This window comes from Salvelinus fontinalis, chromosome 37, assembly GCF_029448725.1.
Source record: "Salvelinus fontinalis isolate EN_2023a chromosome 37, ASM2944872v1, whole genome shotgun sequence".
Classification (NCBI taxonomy): Eukaryota; Metazoa; Chordata; class Actinopteri; order Salmoniformes; family Salmonidae; genus Salvelinus; species Salvelinus fontinalis.
This window is the reverse complement of record NC_074701.1, coordinates 21,636,583-21,661,887: the sequence shown is the minus strand read 5'-3', so window position 1 is coordinate 21,661,887 and position 25,305 is coordinate 21,636,583. Positions and strand designations below refer to the sequence as shown.

The 25,305-nt window shown below is 40.1% G+C and overlaps 1 protein-coding gene across 3 annotated transcripts in view; it reads left to right on the top strand.

Annotated features, from left to right (window-relative positions):
* Positions 1-25,305, top strand: part of LOC129836352 (phosphatidylcholine:ceramide cholinephosphotransferase 1-like) — a 54,034-nt gene that overhangs the window by 8,189 nt on the left and 20,540 nt on the right. Inside the window, exon 1 of one of the 3 annotated variants that reach the window (XM_055902399.1) lies at positions 19,534-19,641. The exons of the other annotated variants lie outside the window; for them this stretch is intronic. The gene's annotated coding sequence lies outside the window, so the exon portion shown is untranslated. Of the gene's footprint in view, positions 1-19,533; positions 19,642-25,305 lie in introns of those variants that run through there. 3 annotated transcript variants of the gene reach the window in all.

The window sequence follows — 25,305 nt, the reverse complement described above, 5'->3', positions numbered from 1 at the left end:
GATGTTGCTTCAATATATCCACATACTTTTCCTGCCTCATGATGCAATCTATTTTGTGAAGTGCACCAGTCCCTCCCGCAGCAAAGCACCAGCACAACATGTGGCTCCCCCCGTGCTTCATGGTAGGGATGGTGTTTTTCGGCATGCAAGCCTCCCCCTTTTTCCTCCAAACATAATGATGGTCATTATGGCCAAACGATTATATATATATTTTTTTTCTCCCAAGGATGAACCAGACTTGTGGAGTTCTACAATTTTTTATCTGAGGTCTTGGCTGATTTCTTTTGATTTCCCCATGATGTCAAGCAAAGAAGCACTGAGTTTGAAGGTAGTAGTCCTTGAAATACATCCACAGGTACACCTTCAATTGATTCAAATGATGTCAATTAGCCTATCAGAAGCATCTAAAGCCATGACATCATTTTCTGGAATTTTCCAAGCTGTTTAAAGGCACAATAAACTTCTGACCCACTGGAATTGTGATACAGTGAGTTATAAGTGAAATAATCTGTCTGTAAACAATTGTTGGAAAAATGACTTGTGTGTCAGGCACAAATTAGATGTCCTAACTGACGTGCCAAACTATAGTTTGTTAACAAGAAATTTGTGGAGTGGTTGAAAAACGAGTTATAATGACTCCAACCTAAGTATCTAAACTTCCGACTTCAACTGTATATCTCACAATTCTTTGACTTGCAAGTTGTCAGTGTTTTTTGTTTGCTCAATCTATGGTCCAGTGTAATCCTGATTTGGCTGATTCTTTTCATGGTTTGATTGTAGAGAGGACATGAGGCAAGTTTAGGCAGAGAGTGTGTGACCTGATTTACTATTAGTTACCATGAAGCTTCTCTAAATGGTCCTCCACCTTGGGGAGAGAGAAGTAAACATCAACACAGATATTTTTACACATGCTTTTGAAGAGCATGTAGCAGGCCATGAATGCTGCCAGGCAACCTCTGAAGTATGAAAATAAAATCAACAACAGAAAGCAGCCCTGAGGACTTCCAAACTGTGTGCAAATGTCCAGAGAAAGGGAGAGGCTAGAATGAAAATGTTTGGTTTCAAAAAGGGGGAAGGGTCATGGTGCTGTTCTTGTGAAAGCACTTATTATTACCAAAGATACTTCCTACTCTGAGGGATGATAAAGTGACGAATGTATAAGGGGTCAGGACATTATGTCAATGAACACAACAATCTTTTTATTTTATTGTTGTCAGTATGGCCAGTTCACTTTGCAAAGGAATTATCATTGCCAAGCATGCCTATGGACAAGCAGATGAGTTCAAAGCAGACAAGACAAGTCTGTGTTTGTGTGCTTGCAGAAACAACAACATTGCTGTATTTTGGATTCAAACTGAAGGCTTCTTGATTTTAGCAAACCAACATTTTCACACGCAGCTCTTTGACATAGTTTTTATATCAACTTATTTTGGGTGTTATGGCTTTGCTTACTGAAACCCTATACATTATTTCTTATCTAGGCTATGAGGTAAATGGGACCCTTCCTACCTCAGTCTGTATGCATACTCTGAACCACATGATGGCAATGACTCTTCACTCTGTTCATCTCCATGCATAATTAGAAACGCATGAAGTTCTACCAACACTCACATGATATGCCCAAGTTTGCCTGGCTAGCAACTGGTCTTGGAGGTCTAGTGCACTTGGATCTATGTTGAGTACTTGGATCTATGTTGAAAGAGGATATACAGTGGGGCAAAAAAGTATTTAGTCAGCCACCAATTGTGCAAGTTCTCCCACTTAAAAAGATGAGAGAGGCCTGTAATTTTTATCATAGGTACACTTCAACTATGACATACAAAATGAGGGGAAAAAATCCAGAAAATCACATTGTAGGATTTTTAATGAATTTATTTGCATATTATGGTGGAAAATAAGTATTTGGTCAATAACAAAAGTTTATCTCAATACTTTGTTACATACCCTTTGTTGGCAATGACAGAGGTCAAACGTTTTCTGTAAGTCTTCACAAGGTTTTCACACACTGTTGCTGGTATTTTGGCCCATTACTCCATCTCCTCTAGAGCAGTGATGTTTTGGGGCTGTTGCTGGGCAACACGGACTTTCAACTCCCTCCAAAGATTTTCTATGGGGTTGAGATCTGGAGACTGGCTAGGCCACTCCAGGACCTTGAAATGCTTCTTACAAAGCCACTCCTTCGATGCCCGGGCGGTGTGTTTGGGATCATTGTCATGCTGAAAGACCCAGCCACGTTTCATCTTCAATGCCCTTGCTTTGATGGAAGGAGGTTTTCACTCAAAATCTCACGATACATGGCCCCATTCTTTCTTACCTTTACACGGATCAGTCGTCCTGGTCCCTTTGCAGAAAAACAGCCCCAAAGCATGATGTTTCCACCCCCATGCTTCACAGTAGGTATGGTGTTCTTTGGATGCAACTCAGCATTCTTTGTCCTCCAAACACGGCGAGTTGAGTTTTTACCAAAAAGTTATATTTTGGTTTCATCTGACCATATGACATTCTCCCAATCTTCTTCTGGATCATCCAAATGCTCTCTAGCAAACCTCAGACGGGCCTGGAGATGTACTGGCTTAAGCAGGGGGACACGTCTGGCACTGCAGGATTTGAGTCCCTGGCGGCGTAGTGTGTTACTGATGGTAGGCTTTGTTACTTTGGTCCCAGCTCTCTGCAGGTCATTCACTAGGTCCCCCCGTGTGGTTCTGGGATTTTTGCTCACCGTTCTTGTGATCATTTTGACCCCACGGAGTGAGATCTTGCGTGGAGCCCCAGATCGAGGGAGATTATCGGTGGTCTTGTATGTCTTCCATTTCCTAATAATTGTTCCCACAGTTGATGTCTTCAAACCAAGCTTCTTACCTATTGCAGATTCAGTCTTCCCAGCCTGGTGCAGGTCTACAATTTTGTTTCTGGTGTCCTTTGACAGCTCTTTGATCTTGGCCATAGTGGAGTTTGGAGTGTGACTGTTTGAGGTTGTGGACAGGTGTCTTTTATACTGATAACAAGTTCAAACAGGTGCCATTAATACAGGTAACAAGTGGAGGGCAGAGGAGCCTCTTAAAGAAGAAGAGCCAGAAATCTTGCTTGTTTGTAGGTGACCAAATACTTATTTTCCACCATAATTTTCAAATAAATTCATAAAAAATCCTACAATGTGATTTTCTGGATTTTTTTCTTCTCATTTTGTCTGTCATAGTTGAAGTGTACCTATGATGAAAATTACAGGCCTCTCTCATCTTTTTAAGTGGGAGAACTTGCACAATTGGTGGCTGACAATACTTTTTTGCCCCACTGTATCCCATCTAATGTTTACATCTGATGATCTGAGTCGTACATACATTTAGGGCATTTCCATATAAAAGGACCCATGAGCACCAACGTGAAGTTCATTGGAATATGTCAAATTGGGTGTCAAATGAAAACTAATGCATGGCAATACAATTCACGGCTTTAAAATATCTAACGTCACTGAACCTCTCACATTAAAGACCGTCTTTCCTGTAGTTTTTCGTCTTGCCAACGTAGTGGTGCACACACTAAGCAATGTATCACAGATGGGGGGATTCACACACTACAAGATTCTTCAATTGGTTGTCAGAATTCTCGATACCACACTGTCTCATGAAAACGATGTGATTTAGATTGTTAACATAGCTAGAATGAGCTGTGGCTCAAAGCAGCCTCATAATCATTATCAGTCAGACATTCACGCTTGCCATACAGAGTTTAAATATCTAGCCAATAAATGTTGAATTGAAAAAACATTTATTTTGAACTTCAGAGCTGTAATAATTTCACACTTTGTACTTACTTGTTAAACTTCTTAGGGATAGGGGGCAGTATTTTCACGTCCGGATAAAAAGCGTGCTCAAAGTTACCCAGGCCCAGAAGCTAGGATATGCATATAATTGGTAAATTTGGATAGAAAACAATCTAAAGTTTCTAAAACTGTTCAAATAATGTCTGTGAGTTTAACAGAACTGATTTGGCAGGTGAAACCCCGAGGACAAACCATCCAGTGGGGGAAAAAATTGAGGTCATAGTATTTCCCAATTAGTTTCTATGGGAAGCCCTATTTAATAGGAACCTGGTTGCAGTTCCTATGGCTTCCACTAGATGTCAACACTCTTTAGAAATTGTTCAATGTTTTTATTTTGAGAAATGAAGAAGTATGGCTGTTCTTTGTAAGTGTCACTCCAGGTGGACTCTCTTCTGTTTTGGGGTGCGTGAACTGGAACGCCCTACATGTTTTTTTTTATCCAGTATTGGAAACAGTTTATCCCGTCTTAAATTTTATCGATTATTTACGTTTTAGGGTACTTGAGGTTGGATAAGGAAAGTTGTTTGAAATGTTTGGACCAAGTTTACAGGTAACTAATTAGATACTTTGTGGCCATGTTGGAACCGGTGTATCTCTGAATCAAACATGCCAAATAAATGGACATTTTGGGGATATAAAGAAGGAATTTATCAAACAAAACGACCATTCAATGTGTCACTGAGATATTTGGGATTGCAAAAAGAAGAAGAACTTCAAAGGTAAGGCATTTATTATATCGTTATTTCTGACTTGTGTCACCACCTGCCTGGTTGAAAATTATTTTCATGTGTTTGTATGCGGGGCGCTGTCCTCAGATAATCGCATGGTCTGCTTTCGCCGTAAAGCCTTTTTGAAATCTGACACTTCAGCTGGATTAACAAGAAGTTAAGCTTTATTTTGATGTATTACACTTATATTTTGGTGAATCTTGAAAATTGAATTTGGCGCTCTGCAACTTCACTGGATGTTGTCAAATCGATCCCGCTAAAGGGATTGGCGCGCGAAGGGATCACTAACAGGTTAACAAAAGCCAAACGCATACTAGTAGTAGTCATCGCTCCTTCTCGAGAGTCTACACATTCTGGGTGGTGCGATACAACATAATCTTGGCTTATTCTCTAGCGAGCTCTCATTGGCTATTGCTGATCACTGTTCTCAACTTTTCGTTGGCCATCTCGAGCTCAAGAACTACAAGAGCATTGCAGATTTTGTGCCGATACATGTTTGAAAATATTGCCACGTCTTGGACAGCTCAAAGACTAGATTTGTAGTCAGATTGCGTCGCTGACCCGCTCACGTTAAGAAGTTTTAGGTTGTAGTGCAGAAAGCAGATCTTGTCTGCATGGTCCCCTGTCAGTCTGCTCCTCTGCGAAACACATACCTTATTTGAAGTAGATCAAGACATTCTCTATGGAAGACATGAACGGTAAAATAACGAAGGAACCCCTTTCAAGTTCAGCCGCAAGTTATTACAGGAATTATAACGCGTCGACTATTTCTCTCTAAACCATATACTTTTGACTAATCTGGAAACTATCACCTCGAAAACAAAACGTTTATGCCGTTCCGTATTTTATCTAACGGGTGGCATCCATGAGTCTAATATTCCTGTTACATTGCACAACCTTCAATGTTATGTCATAATTACGTAAAATTCTGGCAAATTAGTTCGCAAAGAGCCGGGCGGCCCAAACTGTTGCATATACCCTGACTCTGCGTGCAATGAACGCAAGAGAAATTACACAATTTCACCTGGTTAATATTGCCTGCTAACCTGGATTTCTTTTAGCTAAATATGCAGGTTTAAAAAGATATACTTGTGTATTGATTTTAAGAAAGGCATTGATGTTTATGGTTAAGTACACATTGGAGCAATGACAGTCATTGATTGTTTTTTATAAGATAAGTTTAATGCTAGCTAGCAATTTACCTTAGCTTACTGCATTCGCGTAACAGGCCGGCTCCTCGTGGAGTGCAATGTAATCAGGTGTTAGAGCATTGGACTAGTTAACTGTAAGGTTGCAAGATTGGATCCCCCGAGCTGACAAGGTTAAAAATCTGTCGTTCTGCCCCTAGGCCGTCATTGAAAATAAGAATGTGTTCTTAACTGACTTGCCTAGATAAATAAAGACTAATTAAAGGTGTAAAATAAAAATAAAAATAATAATAAAAATAATGGCAAATCGGCACCCAAAAATACCGATTTCAGATTGTTATGAAAACTTGAAATCGGCCCTGATTTAATCGGCTATTTCGATTAATCGGTCGACCTCTAGTATAGTGATCAGTAACCTGCTCGGACAGCTGATGCTTAAAGTTAGAAAGGGAGATATAAGACTCCAGCTTCAGAGATTTTTGCAATTCGTTCCAGTCATTGGCAGCAGTGAACTGGAAGGAAATGCGGCTGAAGGAAATGCGGCTAAAGGAAGTGTTGGGTTTGGGGATGACCAGTGCAATATACCTGCTGGAGCACGTGCTACGGGTGGGTGTTGCTATGGTGTCCAGTGAGCTGAGATAAGGTGGGGCTTTACCTATTAAAGACTTATAGATGACCTGGAGCCAGTGGGTTTGGCGACGGATATGTAGTGAGGGCCAGCCAGCGAGAGCATACAGGTCGCAGTGGTAGTATATGGGGCTTTGGTGATAAAACGGATGGCACTGTGATAGACTACATCCAGTTTGCTGAGTAGAGTGTTGGGGGCTATTTTGTAAATGACATTGCCGCATTCGAGGATCGGTAGGATATAGTCAGTTTTACGAGGGTATGTTTGGCGGCATGAGTGAAGGAGGCTTTGTTGAGATATAGGAAGCCGATTTTATTTTGGATTGGAGATGCTTAATGTGAGTCTGGAACGAGAGTTTACAGTCTAACCAGACACCTAGGTAGTTGTTCACATATTTTAGGTCAGAATCGTCCAGAGTAGTGATGCTAGTCGGGCGGGCATGTGCGGGCAGCAATCGGTTGAAGAGCATGCACTTAGTTTTACTAGCATTTAAAAGCAGTTGGAGGCCACGGAAGTAGTGTTGTATGGCGTTGAAGCTCGTTTGGAGGTTTGTGTCTAAGTGTCCAAAGAAGGGCAAGATGTATACAGAATGGTGTCGTCTGCGTAGAGGTGGATCAGAGAATCACCAGCAGCAAGAGCGACATCATTGCTATATACAAGAGAAAAGAGTCGGCCCGAGAATTGAACCCTGTGGCACCCCCATAGAATGCCAGAGGTCCGGACAACAGGCCCTCTGATTTGACACACTGAACTCTGAGAAGTAGTTGGTGAACCAGGCGAGGCAGTCATTTGAGAAGCCAAGGCTATTGAGTCTGACGATAAGAATGCGGTGATTGACAGAGTCAAAAGCCTTGGCCAGGTCGATGAAGACTGCTGCACAGTACTGTCTTTTATCGATTGTGGTTATGATATCGTTTAGGACCTTGAGCCTAGCTGAGGTGCACGCATGACCAGCTCGGAAACCAGATTTCATGGTGGAGAAGGTACGGTGGGATTCGAAATGGTCGGTGATCTGTTAATTAACTTGGCTTTCAAAGATTTTAGAAAGGCAGGGCAGGATGGATATAGGTCTATAACAATTTGGGTCTACAGTTGTGGCCAAAAGTTTTGAGAATGACACAAATATTAATTTTCACAAAGTCTGCTGCCTCAGTTTGTATGATGCCAATTTGCATATACTCCAGAATGTTATGAAGAGTGATCAGATGAATTGCAATTAATTGCAAAGTCCCTCTTTGCCTTGAAAATGAACTGAAGCCCTCAAAAACATTTCCACTGCATTTCAGCCCTGCCACAAAAGGACCAGCTGACATCATGTCAGTGATTCTCTTGTTAACACAGGTGTGAGTGTTGACGAGGAGGCTGGAGATCACTCTGTTATGCTGATTGAGTTCGAATAACAGACTGGAAGCTTCGAAAGCGTCCTCTGTCATCCATGGTTACCTGCAAGGAAAAACGTGCCATCATCATTGCTTTGCACAAAAAGTGCTTCACAGGCAAGGATATTGCTGTCAGTAAGATTGCACCTAAATCAACCATTTATCAGATCATCAAGAACTTCAAGGAGAGCGGTTCAATTGTTGTGAAGAAGGCTTCAGGGCACCCAAGAAAGTCTAGCAAGCGCCAGGACTGTCTCCTAAAGTTGATTCAACTGCGGGATCGGGGCACCACCAGTACAGAGCTTGCTCAGGAATGGAAGCAGGCAGGTGTGAGTGCATCTGCACACACAGCAAGGCGATGATTTTTGGAGGATGGCCTGGTGTCAAGAAGGGCAGCAAAGAAGCCACTTCTCTCCAGGAAAAACATCAGGGCCAGACTGATATTCTGCAAAAGCTATTGGGATTGGACTGCTGAGAACTGGGGTAAATAAGTTTTCTCAGATGAATCCCCTTTCCGATTGTTTGGGGCTTCCGGAAAAAAGCTTGTCCGGAGAAGACAAGGTGAGCGCTACCATCAGTCCTGTGTCATGCCAACAGTAAAGCATCCTGAGACCATTCATGTGTGGGATTGCTGACGAATAATGCCTTTTCCAGCATGATGGAGGACCTTGCCATAAGGCAAAAGTGATAACTAAGTGGCTCGGAGAACAAAACATCGATGTTTTGGGTCCATGGCCAGGAAACTCCCCAGACCTTAATCCCATTGAGAATTCATGGTCAATCCTCAAGAGGCGGGTGGATAAACAAAAACCCACATTCTGACAAACTCCAAGCATTGATTACGCAAGAATGGGCTGCCATCAGTCAGGATGTGTCCCAGAAATTAATTGACAGCATGCCAGGGCGGATTGCAGAGGTCTTGAAAAAGAAGGGTCAACGCTGCAAATATTGACTCTTTGCATCAACTTCATGTAATTGTCACTGAAAGCCTTTGACACTTATGAAATGCTTGTAATGATACTTCAGTATTCCATAGTAACATCTGACAAAAATATCTAAAGACACTGAAGCAGCAAACTTTGGAAAATAATATTTGTGTCATTCTCAAAACTTTTGGCCACGACTGTAGAGTGTCTCCCCCTTTTGAAGAGGGGGATGACCGTGGCAGCTTTCCAATCTTTGCGGATCTCAGACGATACGAAAGAGAGGTACAGCAATTCTCTCCTATTCCATCTAGACCTATAGCCTAATTTCATAGACACGCCAAATGTTTATCACCTGGAGAATGCTCAATGCAGTCCAAATTGCCCTTCATTATGAGGCTTCACCAAGAATGATCTATTAAAATGATAAGATAGTCGAGTGACCACACTAGCAATAGAAATACAAGTCCTCAAAGATGGAAGGCAGGTGGGAGGATCAGGTGGAACCATTCTAGCCAATGATAGGGCAGATACGTGTGTGAACAACAGGCACAACTCTGAAATTAAGTCATTTTTCTTTGTTGCTGAAATGCCACGTGTCTAACTTAGATCAGTGCATTCATAACAACCTAACCATTTTGTGTGTGTGTGTGAGTTAGTTATGTTCTTATTTTGCTGAGTAAATAACACTAGAGAAGCTTAACCAAGTTTATTTCTTCCCAAAGGGTCGTTACAGCTGCAATTGAGACAAAGAAATGGCTTCCCCCGTGGTGGTATTCATACCCCACTTTGAGTGGAGTCTCCTTCTCTCTCAACATTGCATCCTTCTTCTCTCTCAACATTGCATCATTCTTGCTAAGTGGGGAAATAAGTGATATTAGCCTTCAACGGTTTCTCCCCTTATCAGTACTGTCACATGCAATTGTTTTCCCTGCACTCCGCCACTCCGAAGCTTCATCATGGCACCCCTCATGTCTCTAATGTTATTAATGTTCCTATACTTCTGAGTATAGCAATGTTCCAAGTTTACCCCAGAATCCAACAATATATACACAGTACCAGTCAAAAGTGTGGACACCTATTCATTCCAGGGTTTTTCTTTATTTTTACTATTTTCTACATTTGTAGAATAATAGTGAAGACATCAAAACTATGAAATAACACATGGAATCATGTAGTAACCAAAGAAGTTATAAACAAATCAAAATATATTTGAGAGTCTTCAAAGTATCCACCCTTTGCCTTGATGACAGCTTTGCACGCTCTTGGCATGTACAAATTACCTCGTCTAACATGTACCCCCACGCATTGCCTCGGTACCGATACCCCCTGTATATAGACTCATTATTGGTATTTTATTGTAACTTTTTATTTTTATTTTTATTTTTTTAAACTTTGGTTTATTTTGTAAAACTCTCTTTTCTTAACTGCATTGTTGGCTGCAAGCCCTAAGTCGGGATCAATATGACAACAACCACTTCAAGCGCAGGGCGCGAAATTCAAAATATATTTTTTTGAAATATTTAACTTTCACACATTAACAAGTCCAATACAGCAAATGAAAGGTACACATCTTGTGAATCCAGCCAACATGTCCGATTTTTAAAATGTTTTACAGCGAAAACACCACATATATTTATGTTAGCTCACCACCAAATACAAAAAAGGACAGACATTTTTCACAGCACAGGTAGCATGCACAAAGCCAACCTAACTAACCAAGTACCAACCAAACTAACCAACAAACAACTTCATCAGATGACAGTCTTATAACATGTTATTCAATAAATCTATGTTTTGTTCGAAAAATGTGCATATTTCAGGTATAAATCATAGTTTACATTGCAGCTACAATCATAAATTGCACCGAAAGCAGCCAGAATAATTAGACTCCAACGTCAAATACCTAAATACTCATCATAAAACATTTCTGAAAAATCGATGGTGTACAGCAAATTAAAGACAAACATCTTCTGAATCCAGCCAATATTTCCGATTTTTTTTAAAAAGTGTTTTACAGCGAAAACACAATATAGCATTATATTAGCTTACTACAATAGCCTACCACACTACCGCATTCATTCATCAAGGCACGTTAGCGATAGCAATAGACACGTTAGCGATAGCGAATAAACCAGCAAGATATATAATTTTTGACTAACCTTGATAAGCTTCATCAGATGACAGTCCTATAACATCAGGTTATACATACACTTATGTTTTGTTGGAAAATGTGCATATTTAGAGCTGAAATCAGTGGTTATACATTGTGCTAACGTAGCATCCCACTTTTTCCCACAACGTCCGGATATTTTTCTGACACCTTTTCTGACACATATTCTGACAAAATAACTATTCATAAACATAACAAAAAAATACATGTTGTATAGGAAATGATAGATACACTAGTTCTTAATGCAATCGTCGTGTTAGAATTCTAAAAATAACTTCATTACGATATGCAGTTTACGTTATGGCGAGAGAGTAACCAAAACCTGGCCGCAAACGACTAGTTCACATGTACGACAGATATATGAAATAACATCATAAAATGGGTCCTACTTTTGATGATCTTTCATCAGAATGTTGTACAAGGGGTCCTTTGTCGGGAACAATCGTTGTTTGGATTTAGAATGTCCTCTTCTCCAGTCAATTAGCACGGAAAGCTAGAAAAGTGGCGCTAAGCTCTCCTTCCTGAACAAAGGCACACAACGCAACACGCCTAACGTCCCGAAAAAATTTCAATAATCTAATGAAACTATATTGAAAAAACATACTTTACGATGATATTGTCACATGTATCAAATAAAATCAAAGCCGGAGATATTAGTCGTCTATAACGACAGCTGTACAGAAGGCAAAACCAGGTCCCTTCGCGCGCTCTCCAGGAAACTGGTGACACGTCATGCCAAGAGCTATTATGCGAGCCCAGATCAAGTTACACACTCAATTTCTTCTCTCACTGCTTGTCGACATCTAGTGGAAGACGTATGAAGTGCATCTAAACTAATAAATATCAAGGACTTTAATAGGCAGCCCCTAGAAGAGAGCATCGATTTCAGATTTTCCACTTCCTGTCAGGAAGTTTGCTGCAAAATGAGTTCTGTTTTACTCACAGATATAATTCAAACAGTTTTAGAAACTAGAGTGTTTTCTATCCAATAGTAATAATAATAATATGCATATTGTACGAGCAAGTATTGAGTACGAGGCCGTTTGAAATGGGCACCTTTTATCCGGCTACTCAATACTGCCCCTGCAGCCCAAACAGGTTAAGCATTTAAGTAAGAATTTCACAGTAAGGTCAACACCTGTTGTATTCGGCGCATGTGACAAATAACATTTGCTTTGATACTCTGCTCTCCTCCTCCCTACTTTTTGAAGAGGGTGGAACCCCTTGTGGCTTTTTGAAACCAGACTTGTTTCACCTTTGTTCGCATTCCATTCTTTGCTGGGTCCAGTGGCAAACCGTGACTATTGCACCTAGGCCTTTAGTGTGGGGGGGGGGAAATATTCCAAAATGTCAACCTGAAAAATAACAAACATCACGTAAAGGTAGACTCAGCGTGAAGCGAACCCATGCACGTGTGCAGATACTGTGTGAGAGCGAAGTCTTGCATCTCGCTCGTTTCAATATCTATGGTTCTACTTGTGGCAACGTCATTTTGCTGAGTCTATCTTTAATGCACAAGACAAATCTAGCTTTAATGTAGGAGTAGCAATGCTTTTTGATGAAATCATGAATTAATCAAACAGGCCTCGCATCGGGCTGTCACTCACAAGCCCAGCATGGAATCATGCCATAAGCAACAACTGCTTAAACAACCTGTGGTAGCCTGTCACTGTCACCAATAGCAATGACAACAACAGTGACACATCAAAGGTGACAGGCTCGTGGTGCTGAAAGGACACTGACCATGATCTGCGCAGGATAACTATTTTTGTAAAACACATAGAAAGCAGTCAAACACAGCATACTGATAAAAGCCACCCATTTAAAATAAGCCAGTAGGACCCCAATAACAAAAACATTAAAAATTTAAGCATTTCCAAATCGAAATGTACAACTATTACTTCCCATTGCAAACATATTTTTAACACGTTCCGTACACAAATGTTTCACACGCGTTATTTTCAAAGAGGTAGCTAACAGTTGCAAAACCAGTGGGCTACAAATCACCAAATCATGATAATTTGATACTTGTTGAAAGTTAATCTTGAAGGGTGTTAACAAATTAGCAAAAGCATCCTCTTTGATAACACTTGTGGCTGCAGCTGCTATACACTACAACAAAAGGTAGCTAGAGACCAGGATTATTCAGTATTTTCTTGCCCAGGGACGGTGTAAATGAGATATCTATTTAATCCATTTTAAATTCAGGCTGTAACTCCACAAAATGTGGAAAGAGTCAGGGAGTGTGAATACTTTCTGAAGATACTTTTTTTAGTAAACATATTAACATCCACCATTAAATGGATGTATTCAACAAAACAGGCCCCTATGTTGGATAACAGGAAACAACTACTGCATGTGTAAATTGCTTTGGAATAATGTTGCTCTTGACTCTGTTTCAATTGAAAAGTGTAATTTGCCTACCCTAGGTGTTTCCACATACTCACTTCCTCCATATTAATACTGTTCTTCAATCTCTTATTATCTGTCTAGGTCAACATATAGTCTTTTTGTCTTCAGGTTTTGTGCGTATGCTGTACTATACTGTAAAACAGGTTTTTATCCTGTCGTGTGTGTGTGTGTGTGTGTGTGTGTGTGTGTGTGTGTGTGTGTGTGTGTGTGTGTGTGTGTGTGTGGACCTGACATGGTCATAATTTAATCATGAATTCACAGGTGGGTTCCTCATTAACGGGTGGCACCTGCGAGCATTTGTTATTGTGCTGTTAAGCTCTGCTCTTCAGAGTATTCAAGGCAAACAGACTCATTAGAGGTGTATTCACTAGGAACAAAATGGAAGCAAATGGAACGAAACTGGGAGGGACCTAGCTGAATTTGTCCAATAGAAACCGTAGTTTCCGCTGCAAACTGTTTTCCTTCTGTGCAAAATGTGTTGCTACAGTACGCAACTAATGAGTACACTCCATGTCTCATCCTGACCAGGTGACAGTATTCATGTACAAATGTGTTGTGGTAATTATTTGCCTGATAGGCTTTATTACAGGCTTATCACTGCTGATGCATAGCTTTGTTCTGTGTTGATCACTGGTACTTGGTTGAGAACCTAATCGGTTTACATAGATGGGTTAGCTGACAACCTCACAATGTTCATGCTTCAGTGGTGCAGAAGCCTGTGAGATGTTGTGATTCTGGATAGCCAGTTAGCTACCAACAATGACAAGAAACTGCCATGTGGGGAATCGTAAGTGACTCTTTCAATTAGTTTAATTTTGTTCTTTATACCATGTCTTGTTTTGAGGTGTTTTGACGAATTTCATGTCAATGAAATGCTTATGCTAATATGGCAAAAATTATCTAGCTAGCTAACCAACAACTGTAACAATGTATTTCAGACAACAAGTGCTCATTGTGCAAATGTATTTGTTTTCAATAAATATTGGAGACGAAATATACACTGAACAAAAATATAAACGCAACATGCAATAATTTCAAAGATTTTACTGAGTTACAATTCATATAAGGAAATCAGTCAATTTAAATAAATTCAGTAGGCCGTACTCTATGGATTTCACATGACTGGGAATACAGATACGCATCTGTTGGTCTGAGATACCTTTTTTTTTTAAAGTAGGGGCATGGATCAGAAAACCATTCAGTATGTAGTGTGACCACCATTTGCCTCATGCAGCGTGACACATCTCCTTCACAGAGTTGATCAGGCTGTTGATTGTGGCCTGTGGAATGTTGTCTCACTCCTCTTCATTGTCTGTGTGAAGTTGCGGAATATTGGCGGGAACTGGAACGCGCTGTTGTACATGTCGATCCAGAGCATCCCAGACATCATCAATGGGTGACATGTCTGGTGAGTATGCAGGCCATGGAAGAACTGGGATATTTTCAGCTTCCAGGAATTGTTTACCGATCCTTGCGACATGGGGCTGTGCATTATCATGCTGAAACATGAGGTGATAGCGGCAGACGAATGGCACGACAATGGGCCTCAGGATCTCGTCACGGTATTTTTCTGCATTCAAATAGCTATCAATGAAATGCAATTGTGTTCATTGTTCGTAGCCTATGCCTGCCCATACCATAACTCCACCTCCACCATGGGGCACTCTGTTCCCAACGTTGACATTAGCAAACCACGACAACCTACCATCTGCCCGGTACAGTTGAAACTGGGATTCATTCGTGAAGAGCACACTTCTCCAGCGTGCCATGCAAGTGGCCATCGAAGGTGAGCATTTGTCTACTGAAGTCGTTTACGATGCCGATCTGCTGTCAGCTCAAGACCCTGGTGAGGACGACGAGCATGCAGATGAGCTTCCCAGAGACTGTTTCTGACAGTTTTTGCAGATATTCTTTGGTTGTGCAAACCCACAGTTTCATCAAGACGATCCCGCAGGCGAAGAAGCCAGATGTGGAGATCCTGGGCTGGCGTGGTTACACATGGTGTGCGGTTGTGAGGCTAGTTGGACATACTGCCAAATTCTCTAAAATGACGTTGGTAGAGAAATTAACATTCCATTCTCTGGCAACAGCTCTGGTGGACATTCCTGCAGTCAGCATGCCAATTGCACGCTTCCTCAACTTGAGACATCTGTGGCATTTTAGTGACCTTTTATTGTCCACAGCACAAGGTGCACCTGTGTCATGATCATGCTGTTTTATCAGCTTCTTGATATGCCAAACCTGTCAGGTGGATGGATTGTCTTGGAAAAGGAGAAATGCTAATTAACAGGGATGTAAAGAAATTCAAGAGATCTACGCTTTTTGTGCATATGGAACATTTCTGGAATCTTTTATTTCAGCTCGTGAAACATGGGACCAAAACCTTCCATGTTGCCTTTTTTATATTTTTATTCAGTGTAATTTACATGTTGTCAACAATCTAGGCCAACCCTGTGTGTTTTTCCCCATAATTCCACACGTGTTAGGTTGGTTGTTAAGAAACAAAACCATCTATACTATCTACTATTTGGGATTTTAGTCCTTGGCTTTCACCAAGGGATAGCAGCTGAATTTTCCATATAGCGTCAAACCATACATTTATCTCCATGTGCCAATGAGTTGGCTATGATTAGTGGTTGGGGGGAAAATCGAGAGTTACATATTGGAATATTATTTTTTACATTGTGAAAACAATATAATCGCAATATTATTTTTGCTCTAGTTGGCTGTACCTGCACCAAGACTCCAGTATTTTTCCTTCATAGCTCGTTCTACATCTTTTTATAGGGAGCCAATTTGTTTTCAGCACGTATAACCATGTCTGAACATAACTCGTTTTCTTATGCCTCTCTTGTCCCTTTGCAGCAGACATGTTTGAGCAATTTGTTTGGAACATCGAATTGCAATAAAATCACAGTATCGAATCGCAATACATAGAATTGTGAGAATCGCAATACACACCGTATCGGCACCTAAGTATCGTCATGATATCGTATCGTAAGGTCCCTGGCAATTCCCAGCCCTAGCTAAGATGTGACCATCCAGCCGCTAGTTGCTCTTTCAAGTTAAGCTACTACTGAAAGAAAAAATACTGTAGCAGAGACTGTTTTATAGATTCTGTCTCACGTCTACCATCGCTGGGGGAAATATGTTTATAGATCGTATTTGGGTGAAGGGAAGTTGTAGGCTATTCAATACATTTGACAGTCAGATTTGCATGAAACCAAACAAACAGGGTCAAGGGTTGGTATTTTCCTCGAATCTTATCTCTTTAGTGGTGAGTTCTGAGCCTGTTTATCTGCCAAGATTGAAGGTGTGATATTCCTCTGTGACATCAGCAAATACTCTTTCCCAGAGGCCAGCTTGTTACCTCTGCTATCTGTAATCAGACACCATGACACAACACACAGATTCGTGACTTGCTGTTCCGAACCCACTGTCTTCAACTATTAAGCCTGGCAGATTGATTAACGCACTGACGGTTCCTCCACCACTGCTTTCTGATCTCATTAGGCCATTACATCATTCATTATCTCATGTGGAAATTTCAAAAGGTTGAAGATGAACACGTTAGTGTCCAGAGATGTTTTTTTCCTGGTACTGAGGAAGGTTAAAATGAAGTCAAGGAGAGAGAGAAATCACATGGAAAAGACCCCTGTTGATAGGGCTGGAAGCTGTTAAAAAACAGTGGAAAATTGGCCAATTCAACTGTCGCAAGCTGTGCTTGTGGAAGATGGTTAGTTAATACCACAACAGAGAAATGCTAACTAACACTAAAAGTATTGCTCCTATGAACTGTTCTAAATTTGATGCTGGCTTCTAACTTGAGGAAAAAACTTTGACTAACTAAAACTACTCTAGTCTTTTGGCAAACTAACCTTAGACTGGCAAATTGTACCTCTAAAAGGTCACTGTACTCTCAGTTATCTTAGTGGATTCATTACTTCCTACAGAAAGCCTAAAGACACGTGCATTGTTTTCAGAATCCTGTAATTGACCTTAATTGCCAATTTCCCCTCCAGAAACAGGATAAATGCAATCATACAGCAGATCGATTGCTCAGCAGTGGATGCAGATATGATTTGATTGCTTATTCTCATTTGTATTGAAAACCTCAGATTATTTGACTGTATATGGGTTGTCATCTATCTTGTTTGAGTTTGTCAAAAGTACCAATGGCCTTGTGCATTATCATGAAAGAAGGAAGCTTACATATTTTAACAACTTACTATTTTGCAGCCAAGATGGAAACCTGTCCAGTGGTCCCTTTCCTACAAAGTAGGCTATTTTACTTCCTAGAAGACTAAAAAGCTATACCCCTATCAGGCCCGTATAGTATGAATTGTAGAAACTTTCATATATCCTCTTCTTTGAAGGCTTTGTCTTTTCATGTATTCTATTGTGAAATTCTGACAATTGAGGGTTTGCTGAAAGATTACAGAGAGACCTTATTGCACGTCTCAGTCACTGTTCCCATACATCTTGCTTGTAGACTAGCCTACATGCCTGAGACTAACTCAATAACTTCCCTGGCTACTGAATGCTATGTAGAACTTAGGTCATGAGGTTACAGTACCAATATTTCAAATGTTAATCTAATTTTGAATGATCAACTGCACATACTGTACAGAAACAATAAAAACAGTTAATGCAGGTTACTGCAAACATTTTTGAATGTTAATTTAGTGTAATATTGAATGAGGTACATTGGAATTAATGTAGGAGGCGCTAATGATGTGAGCCTCAACCACTTGTCAAATAAGTGACAGTGTGGTTGATTCATCGACGTGTGAAAATGCTGTCAGTGTCAGAGTTTCCAACAAGTATGTCTAAAAGTTTGTTTTAAGAGGTGTCCTGACCATACAGCATTTAAAGAATCTGGATGTACTGTAGGCCAAAATATTTAGCCAACAGTATTGCAAACCTCTCAGTAAAGTGAAACCTGCATTGCTGATGCTAAGAATGTAATCTCTAAACTCCTACTCATTCCCAGCATCTCCTCTGCCAATCAAGTTGTCCAAAAATGTAACCGATCCCCAACATAGGCCGCTTTAGCTGGTTGCTCTAGCTCCACAGTACTGGAGAACCTTCACGTAAAAAAATCCTGAACAAAGAGACTTTGTCTCTGCTTCTATAAGTAGCTTCTGTGTTCTATGAGACTGCAGGTGTTGTCTAAAGCCTTCAAGGCAGTTTCACACACAGGCCTACTACATACAAACGAGTAGGCCTATACCAGAATAGAATTGGGAAAACAGTCTATTATAGTAATATGAAAATACTCCGTCACATCAGAACACTCAACCTCATGAAAGGCCTCAGGAAGCATAGTTCATGTTTGCTATAACAAGTATTACGTGTGTGTGTGTGTGTGTGTGTGTCTGAACTTTCTCTACCCAACAGTGTTAAACTGCAGCTGCTTGCTGTTAATTTTCACCCTGGTATCGCCAACTTGCCAAGCATGGGTAAAATGCATTCTATGCGGCTTTGTGGGACAGGTAGTAGGCTAGGTGATACAGGTGAGAGAATAGTGTGTTTATTCACCATTGTTCTCAGAAGGTAACGTTCTGTAATGGAAGATTACTGTTTCAAATAAAGCATTGTCCCAGAAAAGCGAAAACACCCAGAGGGAAGGAGGAGGGGAAAGCAAACAAAAGGTTGGCCTGAATATGTTTCCATGACTGGAATGTCATTTTGACATTCTTACTTGTAATGTTGTTTGTGGTGGCTTATGTTGATTCAACATGTTCAAACAAATATACTTTAGGCATAGAAAGAGGAAACATGGTACGCTCACTGTTGAAATGTGCTCTATATGCAAACAGACTGTCTATATAATGTATCTATATGGCACAAATAAGCCTAGCTTATTGGTTCGAGTTTAGTTACCTGAGTAACATTTTAAATTCCTTCCTTTGTGTATTTGAGTTGTGGTGATAAGTCTGTGTGGCCTAGGTGAGACGTTAAAACAATTAGTTCTATAACAGGAGCTGACCCGTTTTCAAATCCCCATGAGCCCTCCCCAGTGTGTTTTCTACTATGTGTATCCAGCTCCCTGCGCTGTGTTTACTGTGCACTTTTTCTGATTCTGGATGCCTGTGTTTCCACCACTTGACAGTGTGTCCTTTCAACAACAAAAAATGAAAATTTCCAATGATATCCATTGTGCTTAAAGGATGAATAAGGTAAATGGATGGAGATCAGATCTTTTTGTGTTTTGCGGACACACGCTAGCCCAGAATGGGTGGGGTTCAGGGACTCCGTTCAAGCCAGAGAGCGATAGATAAAGAGACCAAGAGGGAAGGAGGAGGAGTCTGAGAAAGAGAGAGCCTTGTTCAGAGGAACTTCTGCAGAGCTGTTCTTTCTCTCTCAGAGCCACATGTGCCTTGTAATTAGAGCAGGTGAAGAATGAAGAGGCACAGGGGAGATGGGGGTAAGTCCTATGGCACAGGTGTTTATGCTTACATAATTATTTATATCTCTGACCGGGAGCTTTGGAACCTGGAGGAATGAATTTGACTCTAAAACATTCCAACCAATGTTATTATAGTTTATAGATTTTTCCTTGAAATTCAGTTTAGTTTTAGTTAGGTTTAACATCTGATTTACTCGTTTTTTGTGTTAGGGACCGAAAGTAGCCTGTGTGTGAAATGTTAGAAGACATTTGTGTTTAGATTTTTGAGGATGTAAGTTTTTGCCACTGTGGGGCAGTAATACACTAGTTGATGGGTCAGGTCAGAGGTTAGGTTATTTTTCAAGGGGGGCTGAACACACCGATTCTACGTGTTTTTCTGTTTCTCATTAAGAAAAAATATATTTGGGTCTTGGAGGTGTGGTTTGATGTGGGTGTGTTCGCTATATATCGTACCCTGGCAATTAATGTTTGTCCCTCCTTGAGTCACCACATCCACAACATAGCCAATACCACTTCCTCAAAATAGTCAGAATTAATCTAAGATAAACCAATAAATCTGTAATTTATTTTGATGTTTTGCATTGGACTTGTTAGTGGCACAATTTTACATCTAGCTAAGGTGTTTGGTGCAGTATTTCTGAAGTAAAAAGACGTGCATGGATAACCTAGTCAGTGCACTGAAGACAGTATTGAGTCCGCTTCCGCTGTCTGTGCTTAGAACTGATTTCTGAGAACATGCCATCAACTTTATCAGCAAGCTGTCGACCTATTGTAAATAAAGCACAAGCAACACGCTGTTTCAGTGCCCAAAATCGCTAGCTAGCTCCATCTATGTTTGTCAATGAAACTACCTAGTAGTTGCTAGCAGGCACATTGAGCAGGTCGATCAATATATAATATATGTCTATGCGACAATGAGACAGAATGAGGAAGTGGATAGAATGATATGATTATCAGTCAAATTAACAAATGTATAAAATATTGATTACTATGTACGGTGCCTTCAGAAAGTATTCATACCCCTAGACTTATTCCACATTTTGTTGTTACATCCTGGAAGCAAACATCTAAAATTTTGACTTGTCAGACCAAAAGACATCTTTCCACCGGTCTAATGTCCATTGCTTGTGTTTCTTGGCCCAAGCAAGTCTCTTCTTATTATTGATGTCCTTTAGTAGTGGTTTCTTTGCAGTAATTTGACCATGAAGGCCTGATTCACACAGTCTCCTCTGAACAGTTTATTTATTTATATGAAGCATTTATTTGGACTGCAATTTCTGATGCTGGTAACTCTAATGCAGCAGAGGTAACTCTGGGTCTTCCTTTCCTGTGGCGGTCCTCTTGAGAGCCAGTTGCTTCATAGCGTTTGGTTTTTGCGACTGCACTTGAAGAAACTTTAAAAGTTCTTGGCATTTTTCGGATTGACTGACCTTCATGTCTTAAAGTAATGATGGACTGTCATTTTCTTTTTGCTTATTTGAGCTGTTCTTGCCATAATATGGACTTGATATTTTACCAAATAGGGTTGTCTTTTGTATACTACCCCTACCTTGTCACAACACAACTGATTGGCTCAAACGCATAAAGAAGGAAAGAAATTCCACAAATTAACTTTTAACAAGGCACACCTTTTCATTGAAATGCATTCCAGGTGACTACCTCATGACACTGACATACCTTTGACTGGTTGTGTGTGTGTGTGCTTTTTTTGTACAGTGTACTGTTAATTTGTCAAAGATAAGTTTGTGTAGTTTTAGTTTTTCAAACGGGTTTGTGAATTGTTTTATTTCAGTTTACGAACGTCTTTCATTAGTAGTTTCAGTTTACTATAACCTTGCTTCCAACAACATGTTTGTCAGTGAGACTGTCTCGTTTCTTTGTCAACCAGAGTCTGAGGAAAGTTTATATTGACAACAATCTGTAGCTCTATATTTTTGCTGTGTCTATTTGGCCTGAATTGGTTAGTCTCTTCCCTGAAACATACGCTTTAGCATTGTGAATGAGTCACTCTGCTACTGGCGCCCTGTGTGTGTGTTTGTGTACTTGGCATGCTTTGGGGGGAAAGGTTAAACTCTGGTCACAGACACAGCCTTTTGCTTTTCTGCCTCGTTAGTTACTCAGGGGTGTAAAGAACTTACGTAAAAATACTTAAGTACTTCTTAAGTCGTTTTTTGGGGTATCTGTACTTTACTATTTATATTTTTGACAACTTTTACTTCACTACATTCCTAAAGACAATTATGTACTTTTTGCTCCATACATTTTCCCTGACACCCAAAAGTACTTGTTACATTTTGAATGCTTAGCTGGACATGAAAATCGTCCAAAAAAACATCCCGTGTCGTTCCCTACTGCCTATGATCTTTCAGACTCCCTAAACACAAATGCTTCGTTTGTAAATTATGTGTTGGAGTGTGCCCCTGGCTATCCGTAAAAAATAAAATGCAAAATTGTGCTGTCTGGCTTGTGTTAATATAAGCAATTTTGAAATATTTTACACTTAAGTATATTTAAAACCAAATACTTTTAGACTTTTACTCGGGTAGTATGTTACTGGGTGACTTTCACTTTTACTTGAGTAATTTTCTGTTAAGGTATCTTTACTTTCACTCAAGTATGACAATTGGGTACTTTTTCCACCACTGTCGTTACTCTTCCATTCCACGGCCAAACCTCGAAGGGAAGAATTTACAGCATGAAGCAGTATGGTTGGACTATGTATCATTGATGCGTTTTCCACTTGTCCTTGTTTCATTTTGTGATCCAAGTATTTTTTTCCACCATCAGAAATGTCCGTGTCCTGTCATGTAGTCTGGTTTCTGGCCAGAAACCAGACTTATTTATTTATTTATGAGGGGCTGTAGGCCTAAAAACATCCTTAATTTTAGATTTTAAAAAGCTCACGTTATTTCTATATATATAATGTATCTAGGGCCGGGACAATACCAGCATCACAATACTTGTTAGCATTGTGGCAAGGAAACAAAACATGAAGCCCTAATGTTGTAAACCAAATATATTGTCATCCAGAGTCATATTTATTTATTTTCCATGCTATAGCACACACAATTTTACATACAGCGTGTTTTTAAAAATATACTAGAATTGTCACAACCCTAGTTGTATCTGCCATGACTTTTCATTATTGTCTGTAAGCGTGCACACAAAGCTGTGTCAGATGGTTGAGTAAGAATATACATGATTCTTCTAACATAGTTTGGTGTTCACTGTTTGTATGAGTCGGGCAGCAGGTGCTGTTATTTAGGCTGTTGCGTCACTGTGAATGCCGAGTATCAGCTACAACCCTATTAAGTAAACAGATTTACGCAGTCCTATGAGCAGTTCAGTTACTTTGTGCTACATATTTTTTTACAATTTAGTAATTTAGCAGACACTCTTATCCAGAGCGACTTACTGTAGTGAGTGCATACATTTTCCTCTGTGGGAATCAAACTCGCAACCCTGGCAGTGCAAGCGCCCTGCTATAATACCAACAGAGCTACATGGGACTATTAGATTGCTGATGTTTTGCGAGCTGTTGGAGTGATGAAATTACGGTTTCCTTTATGCCTCTCCTGCAGCTATGTATAACTATAGACATGGCATATCAACTCGCCATTGGAATTACAGTGGCATGAAGTACTCCTGAATCTTCAAAGTCAACTGTCGAGTTATTTTCCAACTCTTTGTTCACTACACGAAATGTGTTGTTTTTAAGATTTCTGTGTTCATTGCTCCTGTGATACTTCCGTTACGAAGTTGGTTGAACAGCAGTAAACTGACCACCACTACCTGTAAACATACTCTCTCTCCGTAGACAGTAAATTGCTAAATAAACTTTGTCCAGTTGGTCAATGCAGTGCTTGTGTAAAGCTTGTGTAAACATTGTGTGAAGTTGTCTGTGTATTCACTCATCATGACAATGCTAGGCCTTGCCTTATAACAGGTAGGTAGCCTAGTGGTTAGAGCGTTGGACTTTTAACCGAAAGGTTGCAAGATCAAATCCCTGAGCTGACAAGGTAAAAATCTGTCGTTCTGCCCCTGAACAAGGCAGTTAACCCACTGTTCCTAGGCCGTCATTGAAAATAAGAATTTGTTCTTAACTGACTTGCCTAGTTAAATAAAGGTTAAAAAAAATACTCATAAAGCACACAATGCTTTATTTGTCTCTCATTACGGAACGTTACCTTCCGAGAACGATGGTGAATAAAATGCATGAACACCATTCTCTCACCTGTATCACTACCTGGCCCACAAACCCACATAGAATGAACTATGCAAATATTTACTCAACATGGTTGGCCAGTAGACAGCATGCAGCTGCAGTTGAACACCGTTGGGTAGAGAGTTCACACACACAGACACATGGTGAAGTTAGAAAGCACATGAGTATCATAGTAGAAGGACATGAATGCAGCGTATTTTCTCTGGTCGCACAGAAAAGCAGTTCATGCAGGTGTTCTCATGGTTTCCATAGACCAGTCTGGTAGGGGGGGGGGGGGGGGGGGGGGGCATCCTTACTGCAACAAATGGTTTAAGGGGAACTCGTAACTAGTTATTCCTTTGTTCAGGTGAAGGGTGGCTTTGCTCATCCTCACATTTAAGGCTGCCTTACACCATGTTTTAGTATGCTTCCCCTCAGGTCCATTACATCCAGTGGTGGAATAAGTACCCAATTGTCATACTTGAGTAAAAGTAAAGATACCTTTTTTTTTATAGAAAATAACTAACGTAAAAGTGAGTCACCCAGTAAAATACTAGAGTAAAAGTATTTGGTTTTTGATATACTTAAGTATCAAAAGGAAATGTAATTGCTAAAATATACTTAAGCATTGAAAGTAAAAGTATAAATCATTTCAAATTCCCTATATTAAACACCTTGTTTTTTTAACTACGGATAACCTGGGGCACACTCCAACACATACATAATTTACAAACAAAGAATTTGTGTTTAGTTCGCAGTAGGGATGACCAGGAATTTTCTCTTGATACGTGTGTGAATTGGAGCATTTTCCTGTCATGCTAGACATAAAAAATGTAACGAGTGCTTTTGAGTGTCAGGGAAAATATTTGGAGTTGAAAGTACATAATTGTCTTTAGGAATGTAGTAAACTAAATGTTGTCAAAAATATAAGTAAAGTTAAGTACAGATACCCCCAAAAACTACTTAAGTAGTACTTTAAAGTATTTTTACTTAAGTACTTTACACCACTGATTACAGCTCTTGTCCCCATGCAGTGCCATTAATTTGAAATTTGGTTATCCTTTCACAACGGATGTGTCACGTTCCTGACCTATTTATGTTAGTTTTTGTGTGTTAGTTGGTCAGGACGTGAGGTTGGGTGGGCATTCTATGTTATCTGTTTCTATGTTGGTTTCGGTTTGCCTGGTATGGCTCTTGATTAGAGGCAGGTGGTTTGCGTTTGCCTCTAATTAAGAGTCATATTTAGGTAGGGCATTCTCACTGTTTGTTTGTGGGTGATTGTCTCCTGTGTCCGTATGTTATGTTCGTACCACATGGGACTGTAGCGTTTGTTTGTTTCGTTTCGATGTCGTCCGTTTCCTGTACGTAAGTTTATGTTTAGTTATGTAAGTTTATGTTCAGGTTTCGTTCAACGTCGTTTTGTTATTTTGTAGTTGTGCAAGTGTTTGTTTCGTTTCGTGTTGCCATCTTTATCGTTG